Below are 20,990 nucleotides of genomic sequence, written 5' to 3'. Positions count from 1 at the left end.
TACCCCATTTTACACCCCAAGAGGCATGGCCTGAATTTCCTGGCTGCTGGATGCCAATGGCAGGATGTCTTGTTAGCCACTTTCCTGCTCAGAGGTGCCCAGGAAGCACCACAGCTCTGTTGAGGCTTGCTTGTCAGTGTCCTAGGGGTCAGAAGCCCTGCTGGGGCTGCATAGATCCCCCCTCTCTCCTCCTTCCAAGAAGCCTGGCCTAAGGACTGACTAGGTCAGCTCCAGAGGGTATGCAGAGCTGGCAGGCCAGCCTTGGAGATGGGAGCCAGGGGCTGAGGGCACCCCTTTCCTGCAGCCCTGGGGCTCTGGGCCAGGCTTCCCTTTGAAGAAAGGGCCTCAAGACCTTGGCCACTCCTTCCTTGCTTGGCAAGGGCGCACTTCGTCTTCAGGCCAGCAGTTACTCCTTTCCCTACCCAGCTCGTTGCTGAAGAGTGCACACACTTGGAAATGGCACCTGTGAGAGGCAGCCAGCATTTCAGTGGGAAAGAGTGCATGGATGTGTGCTCAAGCCTTTATTACCCACACTCCTTAGGTACTGAGTTTGGAAGCTCACTGTCAGATGCTGTGGGTTACCTGGGTCAGGAAACCCCAGCCCTCTGGGTATAGTGGCACATACCTGTAATCCCAGTACTCTAGAAAGCTGAGGCAGGAGGATCACAAGTTGGGATCCAGCCTCAGTGACTTAGCCAGGCTCTGTCTCAATAAATACATAAATAAAAAGATGAGAGTGGGAACACTATGGATGCTATTCAGTGAAGGCCCTGGATTCAATTCTTAGTGGGGGAGGGAAGCAAAAGGAGGGAATAAATCAATGAACAGAAAGAAAAACTCCAGCTCAGAGCATCCCAGCTGTTAGACATGGCTTAGACAAGAGCCTTGAGCACAGGGTTGGGTGGTAAAGCCTTGGGTATGGAGTCTGGTCAAATGTAGTCACTTAGCTGAGGACCCTCGAGCCTGCGTGTTTGGTGGGCTGCAGCCTTTCCTGTAGGAGTGTGTGTTTTCCAACTCATTCTGCATTCCCTTTCCTTCCAGGAGTGCACTTGTGTGCACAGGCGGCTGCTGGGCCCAGGAAGATACTCCCAGAATGGCAGTTGTGACACACTTCCCAGGAGGTCAAGTTTGGCTCTCAACCTGGCAAATGTACCTTCTCTTTTTGGTTCTACAAGAATGACTTCCTGGCAGTCTTCTCTGGCCTCCCATCTGGCTGACTCCTGTTGGGATGGAGGTTCTGGATAGGAAAGCCTGCAGTCCTTGCCTCTTTACCCTGGATTTCCTTGTGATCCAGGCCACTAAAGCCCAGGGCCCATGGAGGCACCTTTCCCTTCCAGAGCCAAGGATAGGGCTTCTCCTGTTAGTCTAGACCCAGTAGGTCTAGGTTCATGCTGGTCCTGGGCCACTGTGACTCCTGCAGAGCGCCTCCCCCAACCCCACTCCAGCCCATTGCCTTGGGGTAGACACCCAGCATGGGAAGGAAGGGCTTTGAATTTGGCTTGACTAACGGGGAAGCAATTGGTGCATTCTTTGTTTTGACTCATGTCTAATAGCAGACATCTGTAATCTCTGTAATTCTACAGAGAAGCGGCCTTGGGCTTGAGTGAGGGGGGATCCATCTGTTCCAGGTGACATGGCTCACTCTTACAAAGTTGTCTGGATATGGGAAAGGTGATGACCCATTTTTCTGATGATACCTCTTTCCCCTATCCTGGATCTCTGGGGTTCAGGTGGGGCCAGCTCCACCCACTGGCTTTGGACACAGACATCTGATCCAGGCCTGCCCACAGGCTCCCCCAGGGACTTGTATAACAGCCATGGGGAAAGCTTTCTCTTTCTGTGGGAGTTGCTAAGTCCACAGGATATAACCTTGAAGCTGCGATAGCCACTCTGTTACCCATTTGAGGATGAAGCCAACAAAGAGGGAAGAGAACTAAGATGGACAGAGTACTGTCCAGATCTGCCACTTGCTGCCCAGGAAGCTCCTGAATCCAGCCATGCTGGAAGCCAGCTGTACCCCTGGACTACCCTGATTATGTGTGCCAGCACTTTTTAAATTTTTCCCTTCCTTTAAAACCAGACTGAGTTAGGTTTCTTATCATAGAAAGCCTTCTAATGTAGGAAGTGCTTTTCTGTGGTCTTGCTTTTTTTTAAAAGTCCGCTTTATTGAGATGTACTTCACATGCAGTGGAATCACCCCCTTTAAGCATACACATCATGAGTTTTGCATGATGCACCTTTATAACTACCACCGCAATTAGATGCAGAGTAGTTCTTTTTCTTCCCAAAAAGTGCCTTATCTCCCTTGATGGTCAGTCTCCCCTCTCTCAGAGAACCACTGACCTGCTTTTCTAGAGATTACTTTGGCCTTTCTTCTAGAGTTTCCAGTGAGCACTCCATGTTTGGTTTCTTTTTCTCAGCATGTTTTTGACACATCCTTGTCCCATGCATCCGTGGACCATTCCTCTTACTGCTGGGGAGGATCACATCACGTGGGTGTGCATCTGTGCTCAGCCATGTACATGATGCACATTTGAGCTGTTTGTAGATTTTGGCTATTATAAATAAAGTCATTTTGAAAGTGTCATGTATCAATCTTTGGGTGAATGTTTTGACTTTTATGCATCAGGCTCATTTTTCAGTTGAGGCAGTAAGTTTGGATAGGTAGATTGTTTTGTTCAGAGCCATATGGCTGATACTCCCGGTGCTGGCACAGTGACCCAGAGTGGGGAGCAGGAGGGTGGAACACCGTGTTCCTTAACAAAGGGAATGCAGAGCTGCTCGGCAAAGGGGCCTTTGGGTTCCTGGTTCGCAGTACCCCTTCAGACCGGTGTTACAGTGTATCTGTGTCGTGCCCCCCCCCAATGGATTCCTAGGTTTGAAAGATAAAGTCTAAATAGGCTGCAGTCATGAAGCCAGCATCTGTTTCCCCCAGTATACTTAAGATGTATCCAGAACTGGCACTCACTGTGTGCTGTGAGCCAGGAGCAAGAGGGGCTGAATCATTCCAGCCAGAAACAAAGAAACCTTTTTTTGGCAGGGGGAGTAGCTCCAGCTCATTACAGAGGCTTTCCAGAAATGTAGAGTTTGTCAGGTTGGTTGTCCCACTAAGTCCCTTTCACACATGCTCCAGCTGGCTCTCCTGTGTGGACTCTGCCTGTCAGCCTTTGGAGGTTATGGAGTATATTTCCTTGATACTCATTCTGGGAACTCCTTGAGTCATTTCCCTTGGGACTCTGAGCCACCTTTGGTCCAAGTGTGCTAAAGCCAGAGGTATGTGTGGACCTCCTCGTTTTGGGAGCTGACCTTTTCTTTATTTGAGCCAGCTTGCAACTGAGCAACCTGGTACTGCGGTTTTGCTGTGACATCACCCTTCCCACTTCTGAGACCTCCAGGCAAAATAAGCTGGCAGCCAACCCACTTTTCCCACTTGGGACCTGATTGTGTACTACGTACTCTATGTGTATTTTCTCCAGGCCTCTCATCAACCATAGAGGTAATGCATTCCCAGTTAAGTATAAAGGAAACTGAGGCACGGAAGTCAGCTGAGATGCAGTTGTGTCACATACTTACATCGAGTATGTCTTCCTGAAGGCGTTCAGCTCCTTCTGTCCACCAGACTCTTGGATACTTACTGTGCTGTGGACAAGGATTCTAGGTGTCCCATGTGCTTCACCCCAAGCTGACCTGCTTTTTTGAGTCTGAGTCCCTAGTAGACTTCAGTGCCGAATATGGGACTGGCTCTCAAGTGACTGCCAACGAGGCTGGCGAAGGCAACCAGCAGCGCAGGGGACTTCATTCTCAGGGATGAAATTTGAGTAATAGGAGCTGGGAAGGTAGACTCCTGTGCTCTTTTGGTGTGGCATTGTGACACCTTGCAGAATTTGCCATCCTTCACCTCCTCACTCCTCTGTTCCCTTGCTCTTTCTTTCTGGGATTCTCCCTGCACCTTGAAGCACAGCACTTAATCCCTTGCCGAAGGCTGTTTCCGGGGGGACCAGTCTAGTTCCAGGTCTGCACTGTACTGCTTTAGTAAACCCTGGACTGAAAGATAGATGTGTGGACTGCAAATAAATTACATACTCATGAAATGGGGATGGGGAAGTAAAGAGACAAACAGTGGTGCTAAATTCAGCAGCCACTATTTCCTTTCACTTTTTCCCTTCCATTCACGAGGTCTGGTCAAGTCTTCTCTGAACCCCCAACTTACTTCTCAGTCTGGTAGAATTGAATCAATACTTTAATTCTCCTAATTCACTAAGTATGTGACACTCGCAAGATAGCCTCTCTGAGCTGGTTTTCCCATCTGTAAAATGGGGATTAAAATCTCATGACACAGGACTACTGAGAGGGTTAACTTGGTTCTGAGCATGGTACATGGATGTAGGAGGCTGTGTTAAGGCCGTCTGTTCAGCATCACCTTTTTTTTTCTTTTGGAGACAGGGTCTCTATGCAGTTCAGGCTGGCCTTGAGCTCACTTTGTAGTCCAGGCTGGTCTCAAACTTGTAAGGATCCTCCTGCCTCAGCCTCCCGAGTGCTGGGATTACGTGAGCCACCACGCCTGGCTCAGCATCACCTTTTTGAAAGCCAGCCTGTTCTCTTTGAAACTATACCTCTTCTGAGCTGAGTCACCACTGGATAAGTGGTACTGTTCCCTCGTCCCATCCCCAGCTGTCAGATCCAGGCTAATACACACATCCTGTGTTCTGATCACAAGAATTGCCAAAAACCTGGGCATGGGACCTGAGTCCAGCCAGCCATTGAAACAGTACCCCAAGGTTTTGCTGGAATAGTGAGGATGGAGGTACCTTGGAGCTACTAGGGACCATGTTTACTGTTTGATCTTTTTAGAGTGAAGTTAGAAAAGTGAAGCCAAAAGATGAAACAGGATAACTGACAGAGTCCTGATGATGTCTGTGCTATAGGGCCTGGATCAAGCTATACCAGAACTCAGCACGTTTTATTTAGGGATGAATACATTCTGTAGAATTTTTTTTATTGGCTTATGCCAATTCAAGTTGAGTTTTTGTTACTTAAAATTGAAGTGGTCCTAAGACAGTAGATTATTTATGAATGATTACTGCTATTCTTGTGATTAATTGTAAACACATTTTGGGTAGATGTATCTGTAGGAATGCATAGGCCAGGTTCCCAGAGGCTGCTCTTATCCTCATATGTGAGGCCCTGGATGAAGGCAGGAGGCATGTTGGTCCACGTACTGCTGATCCATTGCCAGTGTCTGTGTCAGGCATATGGCAGGTGAATAATAACCATATGTTGAATGAACAATGAACTGGGCTTGTGCATTGTCTCCTCCAGTGTGTCCTGCCTTCCAGACCCCATGGAAGGGGACAAACTTTGTTCCCTGTTTGTCTTTCACTGACTTCTGAGCTCACTAGAGTGGCCACCCAGGAGTCCATCTTGGTAAACTGATGTCCTGTTTTTATAATTTCATAATTTTCCTATAAAGTGTTCTTTCTGGAGCCTCATTTATTCCTATTCCCATTCATTTATTCAACTGCAAGTTTTTTTTTTAGTGTGTCCATTTTGTGAGGTACCAGGGAGAGATGCAAAAAGAAATAGTTCTTTGCCTGCCTTCAGGGAGCTTCTGTTTTAGTGGCATTGTATGCTGACACTTTTGGTTCAGTGAGGTTTTTCTAGATATTTGGATTACTTGCTCACATACTTTTATAACCAAAACAACAAACTCTAAGGGGATTGTTTGGTCTTAAGCTAAGTTGCAACAAATGCGGTGGGTGGGTGGCTCTGGGGTTCTGAGGCAAGTGCCCACTGTCTGCAGAGCTTTGACATCAACTTTCTGAGAGAAGCTCATGCCAACCTGGAATTACAGACTTACGGATAGAGGCTCAGAGAAGCAGTTCACTGAGCAGAAAGGGGATCTGAATCCATCTTTGTGTTGTATCAGGGAGCCCTGGAAGGGGGTCCCCCCTGAATTTATAAAATGCCTTAACTGACAGTGGGTGATTATGTATAGTGTCTCGTAGAACTGTGTGAATATCCTTGAGGCTCTTTCCACATTCTCCCTTGGATAACAGTGACTCATTACATTTCCCACACCTCTCATCTTGACTGTGAGTCAGAGCTTCCTGTTGCAGGCATCTTCCATTTCTATACCCTGCACTTTGTACCAGGCACTGACCCCTGAAAACCTCAGTGCCTTAAGCATGTGTTAGTTTTGTTCTTCAGCATCCATTCTCTCTTCCTGTTTGGTCCTGGATGTTTCTGTAGGGATTTTTTTTGTGTGTGTGTGTTTTTGTTTTGTTTTTTTGAGGATGTGTTCAGTCATGTGGCATTGGTTGTGTTGTTTTGTTCTACTTTGCAGTGCTGAGAATTAAGCCCAAGGTGTATTGCATGCTAGGCAAGCACTATACCCTAGAACTACATCCTTGGGCCTTTTTATTTTGAGATACTGGCTTGCTAAGTTGCCCATGCTGGACTCAAACTTTTGATCCTCCTACTTAGACCTCCTTGTAGTTAGACTTACAGATGCGTACCATCAGGCTTGGCTTGACAACCAAGTGGTCACACGATCCTAGTGAAGCCAATCATAGTTTGGCTCATCCTGGATTGGTCATGTGATCTAATCAGAGCTATTCCCTGGAACATTGTGAATTCTCTCCCATGGATCATGTGCTAGGTGAGTATCTAACTCTGGAGCTGCCAAAGGCTTTGGCTGGGAACCTGAGATAATAAAGTTCTGAAATTGGCCTGCCCAGATCAGACCCCTCTGTCTTTCTGTCTACCTTACACAGGGCAGTAGGTTTCTAACCCCCTTTTAACCTTTTAATTAGAATAAAACAGGAGTCAAATCAAATAGAACAAAAGAATTTATATACTTTTTGGGAAAGGGTACTGGGGATCCAACTCACGACCTTATGCCTGTCTGCCAAGCAGGCACTTGGGCCACTGAGCTAAATCTCCAGCCTCAACAAAAGAATTTATAAAGGAAATCCCCAGACTCTTGCCTTATTCTTTCTTTTTCACCCCTGATTCACTCTGAAGGCAAATTATTTCACATATTTCTTTTGTGTTTTAGGTGATGGATTACTCTGTAACTCTGGATAATATACTACTGACCTGGTTTTATGGGGGGGGGTTGTTTTTAATTTAATTCAGTGTTGAAGATTGAACCCAGGCTGCCTCATTCATACAAAGGAAGAACTCTACCACTGAGCTGCATCTGCTATTTTTTTCTTTTGGGGACACAGTTGCACTAAATAGTGTACACTGCCCTCAAACTTGTGCTCCTCCTGCCTCTGTTTCCCAAATAGCTGGGCTCACAGGTACCACCATGCCCAGTTTACTTGTGTTTCTCAATTCGTAACTTCAGACCAACATTCATTGATTTGTCTGTAAGAGCAAGACAATTTAGCTTATTCATATCCCTGACTTCCTTTTTTTAAAAAGCAATTATAATCTAGCATATATCTGCTGGCTTCCCTTAGTTCTTTGTAAACATCGATTCCATCCCACCCTACTTAGGATAAGAAGCATCAAGGATGTCCCTGCCATCTCCTCTTCTTAGTCACATCCAACATTTGTTGTAGGGTCCATGTCATTATAGTCACATTTTCTTCCACTTGACAATTAAGTCTTTGCATCTTTGGCTACAGGTTGATTCAAAATATGAAAATCCAAGAAATAGCTTTCACTTGATGAGATTTTAAGTGTCACTTACTTTTTTAAGTGTCACTTACATTTTTACCCCTTCATCCCCTGCTAGTTTGATTTGGGTTTGTTGGGTGTGGCTACCATGTCCCAAACACCCACTCAGATTTTACTGAATTACGACAAATGTGTCCATGTGGCTTCACTGCACACAGGGAAGGCTCCCCAAGCTGGTGTGGCCTGAGGTCTGCACTGTTATATGGAGTTTTGAGCTCAGGATACTATCCATGGGCTAATTCTCTGTGGTCACTGTCTTGAAACTGTTAATGATTTTTAACCAAAGGAGCTGCACATAATATAGTGATCCAGAGTTCACATCTTGCTGAGAGAGGCCTGAACTTTCCAAGAAACAGTTCCTCTGTTCAACATCTGTCAGGCACTTGAGAGGGAAAATGGGCTCCATAGGCAGGTCCTGAAACAGCCATGGAAAATCAAGTGAGGAGCCATGGGCTCTGAGTTCCTTGCTACAGTGTCCAAACCTTGGTCATTCTGGTGTGAGGGAGATAGGATTATCCTCATTTAGAGACAAGGGTCTGTCCAAGTCTCAGTGCTTACTAATGACAGATTCTAGATTCAAGTTGGAGCCTCTGTTTCTAGACTCACACCTTACTTCTTCCACCATGCTACCTGCAGAACCATGCTGCCTATGACGATGCAGACTCGAGGTTGAGTTGTCTATGTGTCCTACCCCTGATGAGGGACTTACTTTCTCTGACCCACTTCCCAGGGGCCCATTGAGATAGATGATCAATTTTTAAAGTTACTTTCAGACAGAATCACTCGGTAACCCCCAAATTAGAGGAGGGGAATCTTTATAGATGAGTCCAAAGAATCAATGCAAAAAATGAAATAGAATGGTTTTTTTTTTTTAACTTTTCATGGGTATCTGGGATCAAACTCACAACCGCCTGCTTGCAAGGCAGGTGCTTATGCCACTTAGCTAAATCCCCAGCCCCGAATGTATTGGTTTTTTATAAATTGCTTGAAGCATCAGCAGTTTACAAGTGGCCTGTCATCAAGAGAGAATTGGGCACTACATGCCTCCTGATAGAAGAACTCAAGGGACAGCTAATGACATAGTCTTACCCGAACCAAAGCCAAGGACTTGAATCTGATCAAGCTTCTGCTTCTAACCATCAATATACAGGAAAAACAGAGGATAGAGGAACCTGTTAAAATATAATACAAGGCAACAATCTTCCAAATCCAGACAGCACCAGATGCCACAATAGCTAGCATCTTCCAATAAAGAAATTAACCAGAGACCAAAAAAAAAAAAAAAAATCTCTAGACTAAAAAAAGACACAAAGACATACTGACCAATCATAATGTGTAGACCTTACTTATACCTAAATTTCAACAAATGATCATTCATTATGTGATCATTAAAGGTCTGAAGATTGACCAGATTTTTTTTGGGGGGGGGGGATACTGGGGATCAAACTCATGACCAGGCAGGCCCTTATGCTTCTGAGCTAAATCCCCAGCCATTAGGTTGTTGCTATTGTGGTTTGTTTTGTTTTGAAATAATAATAGGAGTTACTACTTTTTTGGTGTGATATGGTACAGATTATGGTTCTTTGAGTTTTAGTAAGAAACAAATCTTTCAGAAACACACAAAAATATTTATGGGTGAAATAATGCCATGCCTGGTTTGTTTCAAAATAAGACTTGGGAGAGGAGGATGGGGGAGTGTGGATCTGGATAAAGCAGGATGACGGTGGCCTCAATTGAGTGATAGAGATGTGGGGTTGTTACCCTATTGTCTCTTTTCATGTATAAGTTTCCATTTGTAGCAGATGCCTTGCAGCCTGTGGTAGGGATCAGGGTGGGATATCTGGGGAAAGATAGCCAGGCCTTTGCAGAGCAGGGGGAGGGCACTGATCTAAAGGACACTGGTCTTGTCTCTCCTTCACCACCTCCCCTGGTCAAGCTGGGCTGTGCACTGTTGTGGTCACTTATGTCCAGGTATAGATTAAAAAGGTGGCTTTCTTTATGTTTGAACCTGTATGTTCACAGGACACGGTAGTTATGGAATTCTGCTTCCACCTTCCAAGCCCAATTTTCCACTCTGTGGTCTCCTTAGCCATCTGGCTGCCAACAAGAGAAGGAGAAGGTACAGCAGGTGGTGGGAGCTGCAGGGCATTCCCAGTGCCTTTCCCACAGCCTCCATGTGCTGGCAGTGTGGCCCTGGCCAAGCCAGGGTGGAAGGATTTGGAAGATCAAGGGGCTACTCCCAGGAGGTGAGTGCTCCCAAGGGGAGTGAGCCCAGAGTTCCTTGGTGTCCAAATTGCTGTGTGACCATGACAAGACCTGGCCTGGGCCTCCCTATGCCACAGGAGGCAGCTTAGTATCTTTTGGTGGGGTGCTGTCACTCTTTGGGGAGGGACAGTGCATCCTAGTTAGCGTTGCTGGACCCCTCCTGTTAAATGCTGGCCACAGCGCCCATCACTGTGGCAATCAAGAAAAGACCTACATGTTTCCAACTGCCTCTGACTTAGGGACCTCTGCAGGTCATTAAGATCCTTGCCAGTTCCTTAGTCTGCTACATCTGTGCATTTTGAGAATGAATTGGAGAAGAATAGAAACTGTTGATGTTGCCCACAGTCTTGCAAGGACATGAAAGCATGCTGAGTCTTGAAGTGTATCTAGAAGTTTGCAAGGTAAGTAAGAGATGTGACAGAGCAAGAGGGGCTCAGTACCCTCCGGGGGAAGGATCAACTCACAGGGCCAGAGACATAAAAGAAAATGGAGTATTTAGGAGAATGTGGAACTTCCCAGCAGCCCCAAGGATTGACCAAGACGGTAAAACCGAGCTTCAACTTACAGACAATAGGAAACTTTTGGGGCTTTGCAACCGGGGCAGAATTGACTTTCCGCTCCTGAGCAGAAGTAGGTTTTCCCGCCCTAGTCCCTCTGAACTGAGAAATCACTGATGCCTACCTGTGGATCAGGAAAATGTCTTACTCCTCCTGGAAGAGCTGCTAAAAATTTAACTGCACAGCTGGAATTTCTGTCCCAGTGGGAGAGCAATTTGAAGGTGACAGGAGTGAGCTGCTTCAACTTATTAAGCTGTGCAAGATCCCTGTGTGTGTGTGTGTGTGTGTGTGTGTGTGTGTGCGCATGCATGTGTGCATGTACCTATGAATGTGTGCCTATATTCCTTTCCTTGTTCAGTAAACTCTGACACATGCCTCACACCCGTGGAGCATGTGGTCCAGTGGCTGAGAAAGAAATGAATGAGAAAACAAAATGAAATGTGCTCCAGAAGCTAAGGGTGAGGTTACTAGGGTGGGGATGGCGGATGTTCCAAGAGGAGGGGAGAACCTACTGGCTGGGGTGGTGGCACAGATGGCTCAGAGCAGACTGCATTCGGATTAAGCATTGCCAGTGGGCATGTGCTGGCCAGGGCCACCACACTGCCCCTTACCGGGCCTCTTTTTGATGGATAGAGGCTGCAAGGTTCCTTTTGCTCTCCCCTACCAGAACGAGTTGGTGACTCCAGCCAGCTCAGAAGAATGTCCATTCCTGCAGTTCTTGGATAGAATGACATTGATGGCTGGAGTTCCCTGGCTGCATCCTGCCACAGATTCCTGTCCCAGATCTGTCTGCCCTTCTTGTCACGTGGCCCATGGAGTCCAGTTTTCCAGCATTCCCATCAGTTTTCCTCTGGGCAGATCTGTGAGGGTCTTCTTTCTGACTTTTTAATGAATAAGGGTTCTAGAAGAGCAGAGGAATTAGGAAAATCCACTTCGTAACAGACTCAGCAGAAGCTGTTGAGCTTCCTGGAGCTGGGCCCTTTTCCACGGTGCGCGCGCGCACACCCAGGCACACACTGGACCCTCCGAACGCTCCCTTCTGAGCAAGAGCAGGACAGAGTGCGGCCCTGGCGGGCCTCCCAGGGAGGAAATGCCAGCCGCGTTTCTTTAAGCCTCACTCAGCCTCCCTGGGGACCCTGGGGCCGCCCCAACGCTTCCTCTGAGGCCTTGTCAGGCTGCACGCCTGGTCCGCCCCGGGTGGGCCTCCGGCAGGGGCCTGTGACTCAGGGCTCAGTCAGGCAGAGGCAGGATGTCCGCGCCATTCACTGGGCCACGAGGAATCTCGCTCTTCTATTTATAGGCAGCGCGATGACTGGGCCAGCCTGGCTGGAGGAAGTGGCCGCTCCTGCCATCGAGCCAGGGGAGTGGGGCAGTGACTCAGGAACCAGGACGTGCCACTCCCTGTGCCTGCCCAGGGTGACTTCCAGGTTCAGGCTAGCTTTCCACTTCAGGGTAACCACAGCAGGACAGGCCAGTTCAGTGACACTGTATGGCCACGGGACTCAGCAGCTGAGCAGTAAGATACGGGTACTGAGCGGGAGATATGGGTACCATGACCACGAACCTAGGTTACTTGTTCTTAGGAAACTAAGATCTGTACGAAGGGCTGTCGTGGAAGTTCTTCAGTCTTCAAGAAGTTCATAATGTACGCCTGTTCAACAGGAACAAAACTGGCACCCAGAGTGCTTACGGGACAGTGGTACCTCAGTTCCCCAGCACTTTTGTCTGCAAACAATTTGATTTGCAGACAGAAATATTTGGCAAAATTTGTTTTCATTTGCAAGCTCTGTGTCTGGTGACCAACACAGCCACTGCCACGTTTCCCACATAAACAGACGTGCCCATCTTTTTCAAACTCCTAGAACAAATTAAGTTCGTGAACCAAGGGACCACTGTACTTGCCCGCCTTCATGGACAAATACAAGTGATCAAAAAACAGTGAATATTTACATTAAGAGTTTATTATAGTAGAATACATATTGCATATCAATATCATCCCCCTTGCTTTGGACACATTCATCCCACCATACCTGCCACTCCAAAGCCGTTCTGTAAGTTCTCTATTCTGTCTTTACAAGGTACAATAATCAATGCTACAGCACATGCTGCAGCGAGTGCCATCCAACAGAAAGGCAGGCTCATAAAATGTTATAATACACTCTAATCCACCTTATTCATGGGGTCTGGCACTGACTCCTAGTTCTCCCTCAAAGTCAAAATTACCATGAATGGTTAGTATTTTGAATCAGTTCAGGACCTGAAGCAGCCACAACAGTGCAAGTGATGATGATACTCATGCAAGAGGGCTTCCAGAGCTGCTTTGCAAAGTGGCCAGAACAATGTGATAAGTACGTTTGAAGGGAGGGGGAAGAGTCTGAGGATTAATGGAGATAAAACTTTTACTGTAATGATTTTTTAAAAATTAAGCATTCACCATGTTTCAACCATACCTCTCATGTCCTCTGTGTAAAGTGTGTAGAGTGGGAGCTGGCCATTTGTGGGAGGGGTGTGGTGATGGGTAGGGGACTACTTTGGCCATTGTTAATTTGATGCCATCCCTCAGTAGGCATGGCTGTCTACAAGGCTGACCTGAGTTCTCAGCTGAGCCTGTATCTCTGACTGAGTTGAAGGATGGTTATGTTTGTTTTCTGAACTGGACAGAGTCCCCTAAAGTTCTGAAAGAGAGTCTCACTCCTCCTGTAAACCCCTCACTCACAACATGCACATATACTTAGGGTTTAGTATCTGGCAGGTGCTTGGTCGAACCCTTTCCGCCCATCCTGCGGGCCCTCACACTCTGTCTTTGCTGGTAATAGCCCTTCTGGTGTCTCTGCCGCATGGGGTCAATATACAGGACAGATACTCAGAAAATACAGAGGACCTGGCTTCTAGGAGGCCATGGACTGGGAGCCAGGCTGGGAATTCCAAATCTTCTGTCCCCACGTTCTTTGGATGGATCCAAATTCTTGATCAGCAGACCCTTCCAACATAGCCCACTTGGGACCAGTTCAGAGGATACCAGCCAGGGGCTGCAGTAAATAGTGCAAATCTGCCCTGGCTGTTGGGAAAACCCTTATTCCTTCCTTTGTGTTCCTTGGAGCAGGCTCCCCAGTGCTGAGTACCTTCCTGAACCCAGACCTGACCACTCTCCCAGGGTCGTGTGACCACCTGCTTGCTGGTCCACTTGCATGTCTGCTGGGCCAAGGGTACGGTTGTCTCTCTCTGCCTCGCTGACTCTGGAGAAGCTGAGCTCAGGGAACCTCTCCACAGCCAGAGGGAGGTAAGGAGAGCGTGGCAGAGCCCGGGTCAATGGGAGGCTGTGCTCACTGCCTGCAGCCCCAGGGAAGCCTCTCCTGGCCTCTCCCAGCATCCCTGTCTCCATCCCTCAGCCCCTTCTTCTGTGCCACTGATTAGCCTTGAGACTCTCCCCACAGCTCACCCGTAATGGGAGGAAGTGTGACCAGAGAGGACAGGGAGCACTCCAGATGGGACTGGAGTGCAGCCCCTGGACCCTGTCCACTGAGCCTGCTGGACAGTGCCTAAATGACATCATTTTCGTGTACTTAACACAAGGTAAACCGGGGAAAGTCCAAGTACTTATTATCTAACTTGGCAGCAGCCAGCTGCTGCCTCCTTAACGACCGGTTTCCTGGGGTTCTGGTATCCTCACACAGAGCCCAGAAAGCACGCCTGGGCCGTGCTGGGGGCTTTGCAGTTTTCCCTATTAGTTGAGAGAACTTGGCCTGCTGAGGCCCAGGCATCAGGGCAGGGAGTGCGGTGCAGTAGAAACTTAAAAATGTATGGTCAGGTTCTGGGATTCTAGTAACCAGGTGAGAGGCCATACAGAGAAACCTCTTCCTCCTCAAATGCTGGTTCTTCACCTGCAGGCCTGGAGGCAAGAGGAGGGGCTTCCTCCTGTGGATGTGGCCCAAGGGTAACCACCAGCAGCCATCAGCAGCCAAGCAACCTCAGAAAAATGCATGGGGAACTCGTGACTCCTGCCCTCCATTCCCCTGGCTCCACATTCCTTTCCCTGAGATAAAAGAAGAACCTTTCAAAGAGCCTAGAAGAACAGAAAGTTCCTGGTGCTACTCATACTCAGGGCTTTCTCTTGCAAAGCAAACCCCCATGAATGATCTGGTAGATTTTGTTCTCTGCTTTAAAAAAAGACACCACAAAAGATGACAGCAATCCTCCTCTTTTTCTAATGTCAGTTGAGTAAAACACACAGCAGCATGGAGAAAAGCTGGAGAGGCCTGTAGCCTCGGTTCCTCATGGGTATTGGTTTCCCCACTGATACTGAACCCTAAGTATCCCAGAGCCTCACTGACCTGTGGGCTCCAGTAACTTCACATGAAAGGACAGAGTTGCTCTCTCCAAGGCCCCTTCTGTTCCCAGGGGGAAATAATGCCTGGCCTCTTGTGTTATGTGGTCAGCGGGGTAAAAAGGCCTCAAAGATGTCCACATCCCACTCCCAGAACCTGTGACCATGTCACCTTACTTGGAAAGGCATTTTATAGGTACGATTTAAAAAGAGCTTTGAGGTGGGGAGGTTTACCTGGTCGTAGCCGCGGTCCAAGTCTCAGCATCTTTAAAGAGGGAGGAGGGAGGGGAAGTGAGGGGACCGAGCAGAGGGAGAGGAGACAAGCAAGAGCCCAAGATCCAGGGTGGCCCCTAGAAGCTCAAACAGTAAGACAACAGATTCTCCCCTGCATCCTCTAGAAGGGCCACAGTACACCACCCTGCTCTTAGACTTCTGGCTTTCAGAACTTAAGACAGAAGTTTGTTGTATGAAGTTTACGGTGGTTTGTTCAGCAGCAATGGTAGATGAATGCGGGTTAGGACAGCTGGAGCCCACAGGCATCCCAGATGGCTGTTCTGGCCACCCTGCCTGGTCTCCGTGTCCCTCTTGCTGGGCACAAAGACACAGCTGCCTCCGTTGGTCTCAGGCTCCACATGGCTTCCTTGAAGAACCACCCCTGCCTGGGGTATCAGCCTGACCAGCCAGCAGGAACATGGGCTATCTTTGAGGAACGGTAGTCCTCTCCCGGCTCCTAAGTGCCTGTTCCCCAGTTCCTAGCACAGACCCCACCCCAGGCTTAGGACCACCCAGATCAACACCCAATACCTTGGATGCCTCTTAGCAGGGATGTTGATAGCCCCATCTCATCCCATCTCCAGGATGTGTGTCTTCTGCCTCCTAAGGGGCCAGCCCCCTCCTGTGGCCCATTGAGGAGTTTCTTCCTGGAGAAACTTTGACAACAGTCTGTTCTGCAGGCTCACTTAGGCATTTTTCTTTGAAAGACATTTTAAACTTTCACTGAATCACACAAGTAACAAGTTTCCTGAAGGAACAAAATCAGAAAACAATTAGGCAAAGAAAACCCCAAAAACAACAACAAAAAAAGCTAAATAAAATGATCTCTAGCCCTTCCTGTCTGGAAATAATAATCCAATAATCCACTGCCAACATTTTGGTGTATATCTAACATAGTAATCTGACAATTTGTAATTTCTGGAATATCATTTCTTTAACACTACCACAATCCTATCATTCCAGCTACTCCAACACAGCTTTTCTTAGCAAATGTCTGATGAACTGCATTCTGTGTCAGCATACATGTGTCCACGATGCTGCTTTTCGTAATTGTATAATTTTTTGCTCACATGCCTGTGCTATAAGTAATAAAGTCAGTTATTGAATACTTTTCTTCTTCCAAAACTGTAAACAAGCTGTAATCCCAGCTTCTGAGGAGGGCAAGGGGATTGCAATATAGCAAGACCCTATCTCAAAATAAGAGGAAAAGGACTGGGGTGTAGCTTAGTGGCAGAGCACTTGCCTGGTGTGGGTTCATTCTCAGGAACACACACACACACACACACACACACACACACATGTACACACACACTCTCTCTCTGTTGTGAACAATGTTCTTTTGCACTACCTTCTTTGCCTCATACAACTTTCCCAGCTAGTTGGTAGGTCATGTTCCTAGAGGCGCAATGGCTGCTGGACTGTGCACATTTTTTAAATGGCTTTTAGTGCCTGTCCCTGGTCTGCCCTTAAGTCCAGTCCCATTTCTTACATGCTCTGGATTTGACTTCTATGTTAGCATTAGCTCACCGACAAATAAATGTAGCTAAATCTGCTCTTTGTAATTCTCTGGGCCACTTCTCTCCATTAATATGTATGACTGAAAAAAATGACTCTAGTTGTCATTTTTAAAATGCCAACTATGTTTTCACCCCAATGTTCTGCCTGGCTGGCTTTTCCTGGTAGTTTTGGGAATTGGATTAAATTCTAATTTCTTCTTAGAGTGAGAAGTTCCTGGATGAAGCCAAAGACTGAATGATGTCTCTGAGCCTCAGTTTATTCACCTGTAAAGTGACGGGTACTTTGTGGAATTTTCGTGCAGCATCTGACATGTGGGGCACTTTCAGCACCTCAGTTCCTTCCTCCTCTCCTGAGACCAGACGGTGTGCAGTGGGGCCTTGACACTGGCACCCGACCCCTCCTGGCCCTTTCTGGCTGTCTCTACACAAAACTGATGGGCTCCCTCCAGCACAACCCCCAGCTTTGCTCCACCTTAAAAGGTCCTTGAGCTCTCAGAAGGACAGCCAAACAACAGAGCAGAACATTAGAGAAAATTGCTGGTCTCAAGTAGACAAATAATTTTCATTTCATTCTTCCCTCTGTGTTCCACTTTCTCTGTCTCCTTGCTGTCCCTTTTCCTTGATAAGCCAGGCATGAGGCTGATGTTATTCTTATGAATTGTTGAGACAGATCATGTAATAATCTAGACTGGAGACTGAAACAGTGGTGAATGCACTGACATCTCTGCAGCTATTGTGGAAGATAAAGCCCGGGCCCCTTCTGGCCTCTCCATGCTCAATAGCAGAGGAGCCTCATCCTCGGGGCCCTCCGGCCACAGCCCCCGCCACAGAGCTCCCCTGCGCACCTCCCCGAGGCTCCAAGTCAGATGCAGATGCTGGGGCCCAGCCTAGACCTTCCGAACCAGACTTTTCTGGGGAGTGTTTAGACACTTACAAACATACATTGTCTGTTTAACAAATGACCCTGGATAATTTGTACGTGTGTGCATATCTGTAATACAGAATAGTGATGTCTGTTTTGGGGAGCTGTCACATTCATATCACATACCTTGTTTATTTTCAATCCTTTTTCCTGCCTTCCCATCACTCCTCCTTTCCCTAATCCCCTTGCAACCCCTAATCCCAAAAGTCTACCTTGAGTTTCCTATTATCTGTCCTTTGTTTTATTCATTTGTTTATTTCTTAGCTTTCTCTTATAAGAGAACATACGTGATATTGAACTTTCTGATTCTTGCATATTTCTCTTAATATGATGGTCTTAAGTTTCATCCATTTTCCTGTAAATGACATGGCTTCTTTTTTATGGATGAATACTATTCTGGTGTATATAGATTTTCTTTATCAGTTCACTTATGGATGGGTTGCTAGGCTGTTTCCAGAGCTTAGCAACTGTGAATTGCATACCTGTAAACACGAGTATGCAGGTGTCACTATGCAATGATGTCTTTAATTGTTTCGAAAATATACCCAGGAGTACAGCTAGGTCAGATGGTATTGCTGGTTTTCGTTTCTGAGGAAATTCCATACTCATTTCCATGGCAACTATACCAGTTTACATTCCCACCAGCAGTGTAGACGCATCTGTCCCCTCACTACCCACCCCGTCTTCTTCGGTCTTCACTGATTTTTTTTCCTTATTGAATTAAATTAATTATCTAATTAATTTTGAGACAGAGTCTCATTTGTAGTTCAGGCTGCCCTTGAACTAGCTGTGTCACCCAGACTGGCCTTGATTTGTGGTGATCCTCCTGCCTCAGCCTCCCAAGGTCTGGGATTACAGATGTAAGCCATACCCACCTGTACTCGTGTTTTTTGTGTCCTTGATGGCAGCTATTCTGATGAGAGTAAGATGGAATCTCAGAGTCCTTTTGATTCATATTTTCCCAATGGCTAAGGATGACAAATGTTCTTTGCATGTACAGTATTTACGGGCCATTTGTCTGTCTTCTTTTGAAAAGTGTCTTTTTACTTCATTTGCCCATTTTTTGAACGAGTCATTTGTTTTTCAGGGTCATTTAGTTTTTTATTTTCTTTACATATTCTAGATATTAGCCCTCTATTAGAAAAGTGACTAGCAACAATTTTCTCCCGTTCAGTCGGTTGTCTTTTCTCTCTGGTTGTTTCTTTTGCTGCACAGAAGCTTTTTCATGTGCTGATCCCAATTGTTGATTCTTACGCTACTTCCTGTGCTGTGTGAGCTCTATTCAGGAAGTCCTTGCTTGTGCCTAGGCTCCAAGTGTTTCCCCTGTGTAGCTTCCAGCAGCTTCAAAGTGTTTGTTTACGTCTAAGTTCTTGCTCTTTTTTTATTTGATTTTAGTCCAGGGTGAGACATATAGGTCTAGTTTTGATCTTTTGCAAGTAGATATTCAGCTTTCCCAGCAACATTTATGAAAGAGATCATCTATTCTCCAGGGCACGTTTTTGACCCCAAAAGACGTGGCACCCTTGCTCTGTTTTCTGCTCTATTTTGGTGGTCTGTGTGTCTGTTTTGTGCCATTATAATGTTGGTTTTACTCTTACAGCTCTGCAGTATAATTTGAAATCAGGTATGGTGAGGCATGTAACATTGCTCCTTTTTTTTTTTTTTTTTTCTTTTTTAAGACAAGATTTTCCTATGCAGTTCAGGCTGGCCTTGAGCTCACTTGGTAGCTCAGGCTGGTCTCAAACTCACAACAGTCTTCCTGCCTCAGCCTCCTGAGTGCTGGGATTACAGGCATGTGCCACCACCATGCCTGGCTTTAGCACTGTTGCTTTTGTCCAAAATTTGCTTGGGATCTTTTCTGATTCCATATGAATTTTAGGATTTTTAAAAAGAATTCTGTGGAGGATCTTGTAATTATTTTAATAGAGATCACATTACATCTATAGATCACTTTTGGTACCATTTCTGTTTTCATGATATTTCGTTGAATGCAAGAAAAAAGGGTGCCTCTGTTTCTTTAAATTTTATTTAAAGAGGAAAAAAAAGCAAAACAGAAAAAGGGTAAAAATAATACAGAATTTTTTAAATAAGAAATCGCTAGTTGATAAATTACATATTGTCCTCTTAAAAATAGTTGTTCGACAGAATTGTTTGCAGTCTCCCTGGTTGAATTCCCATTTATATGTTTTACTTGTGTATCTTGAACAACTATTTATGGGGGGAAATATGTATACATCAACTAGTGATTTATTACTGTTTATTTCTTTTCTTTGAAAGTATGTACTATTTCTGCCCGTTTTCTATTTTGTTTTATCTTTCTTTAAATAAAAAAAAAAACTAGAAATAGTTGTTCGAGTACCTCTCTATTTTTTAAGGTCTTCTTTATTTTCTTTCTTCAGAGTTCTGCAATTTTCATTATTAGATGTCTTTTATCTCCTTGGTTGATTCCTAGATATCTAATTTTTTTGAAGCTACTGTAAATGGATTGTTTTCCTTACTTCTTTCTCAATGTCCTAGATTGAGAACGATAATAAGATAATATAGTTGGTGTTGCTACTAGAGGGAGATAACCTAAGTAGTCTTTAGCCTTGCCTACAATAGAGACTACTAGGGACCTTTAAAACCCCTTGCTCAGTTAGATCAGAACCCTAATCTTGAACTGTGTTCAGGAGTCTGACTGTACGCATCCAGAGTCCAGAGTTCCCACTTGGCTTTGTCACTAACGCAGTGAATGATGTCTCTAAGCCCCAGGTTCCATGCATACAAAATGCAGAATGTGGAAGACAGTTGAAGGGAAGTGTTTTCTGTCCCCCACGTTAGGTTACCTGAGCCAGAATATTGAGGAGAGTTCTGAGGCTGGGACACAGGTGCAGATCAGAGGGTGGTGGCTTGTGTGCCACAGCCACGGAGATGAGTGCCCCAGCCTAGAGCATGGGTACATGAACCCGGAGGTGAAGGGCCCTGGAGGAGCCTTCTGAAAGTTTCCCTAAGAGAAGGCAGTTACTGGGCAGGGTGTGGTGCTGCATGCCTGTAATTCCAGTCATTGTAATTCCAGGCTAAGTCAGGAGAATCTGAAGTTTGAAGCCAGCTTGAGCAATTCAGCAAGACCCTGTCCCAAAATAAAACTAAAAAAAGGCTGGGGATGTAGCTCAATGGTGGATATGCCTAATATGCAGGAAGCTCTGGGTTCAGTCCCCAGTGCTACCAAAAAAAAAAAAAAAAAAAATCGTGGGACATCTGTTATGATCTGTGTCTAGATTCCCATCCCATCACAAAGCTTCATGCAGTCCCAGAGGGGGCTTTGCAGAGGTGTCTGGATCTAGTGTGTATGGGACTGGGAACATGGGTGTGTGATTACCAGATCAGTCCACTATTAGTTTGGCATAGTCCTGGCTATGATTAAGGGGCTGAGTGAGTGCTGCACCCACCCTGGGCAGACAGCCTGC

At 46.2% G+C, this 20,990-nt stretch overlaps 1 long non-coding RNA gene across 1 annotated transcript in view; it reads left to right on the top strand.

Annotated features, from left to right (window-relative positions):
- The window catches only part of LOC106027612 (uncharacterized), a 59,765-nt gene that overhangs the window by 16,118 nt on the left and 22,657 nt on the right, over window positions 1-20,990 (top strand). The window contains exon 2 of the long non-coding RNA XR_010048184.1: window positions 1,042-20,990. This exon is cut by the window's right edge and continues 22,657 nt beyond it. This is a non-coding gene — a long non-coding RNA (uncharacterized LOC106027612). The remainder of the gene's footprint in view (window positions 1-1,041) is intronic.

This window comes from Cavia porcellus, unplaced genomic scaffold, assembly GCF_034190915.1.
Source record: "Cavia porcellus strain 051 isolate PalLab524CR breed Dunkin Hartley unplaced genomic scaffold, mCavPor4.1 scaffold_6, whole genome shotgun sequence".
Classification (NCBI taxonomy): domain Eukaryota; kingdom Metazoa; phylum Chordata; class Mammalia; order Rodentia; family Caviidae; genus Cavia; species Cavia porcellus.
Note: the sequence above shows the minus strand (reverse complement) of the source record. Positions and strands in the feature narration are given on the sequence as shown.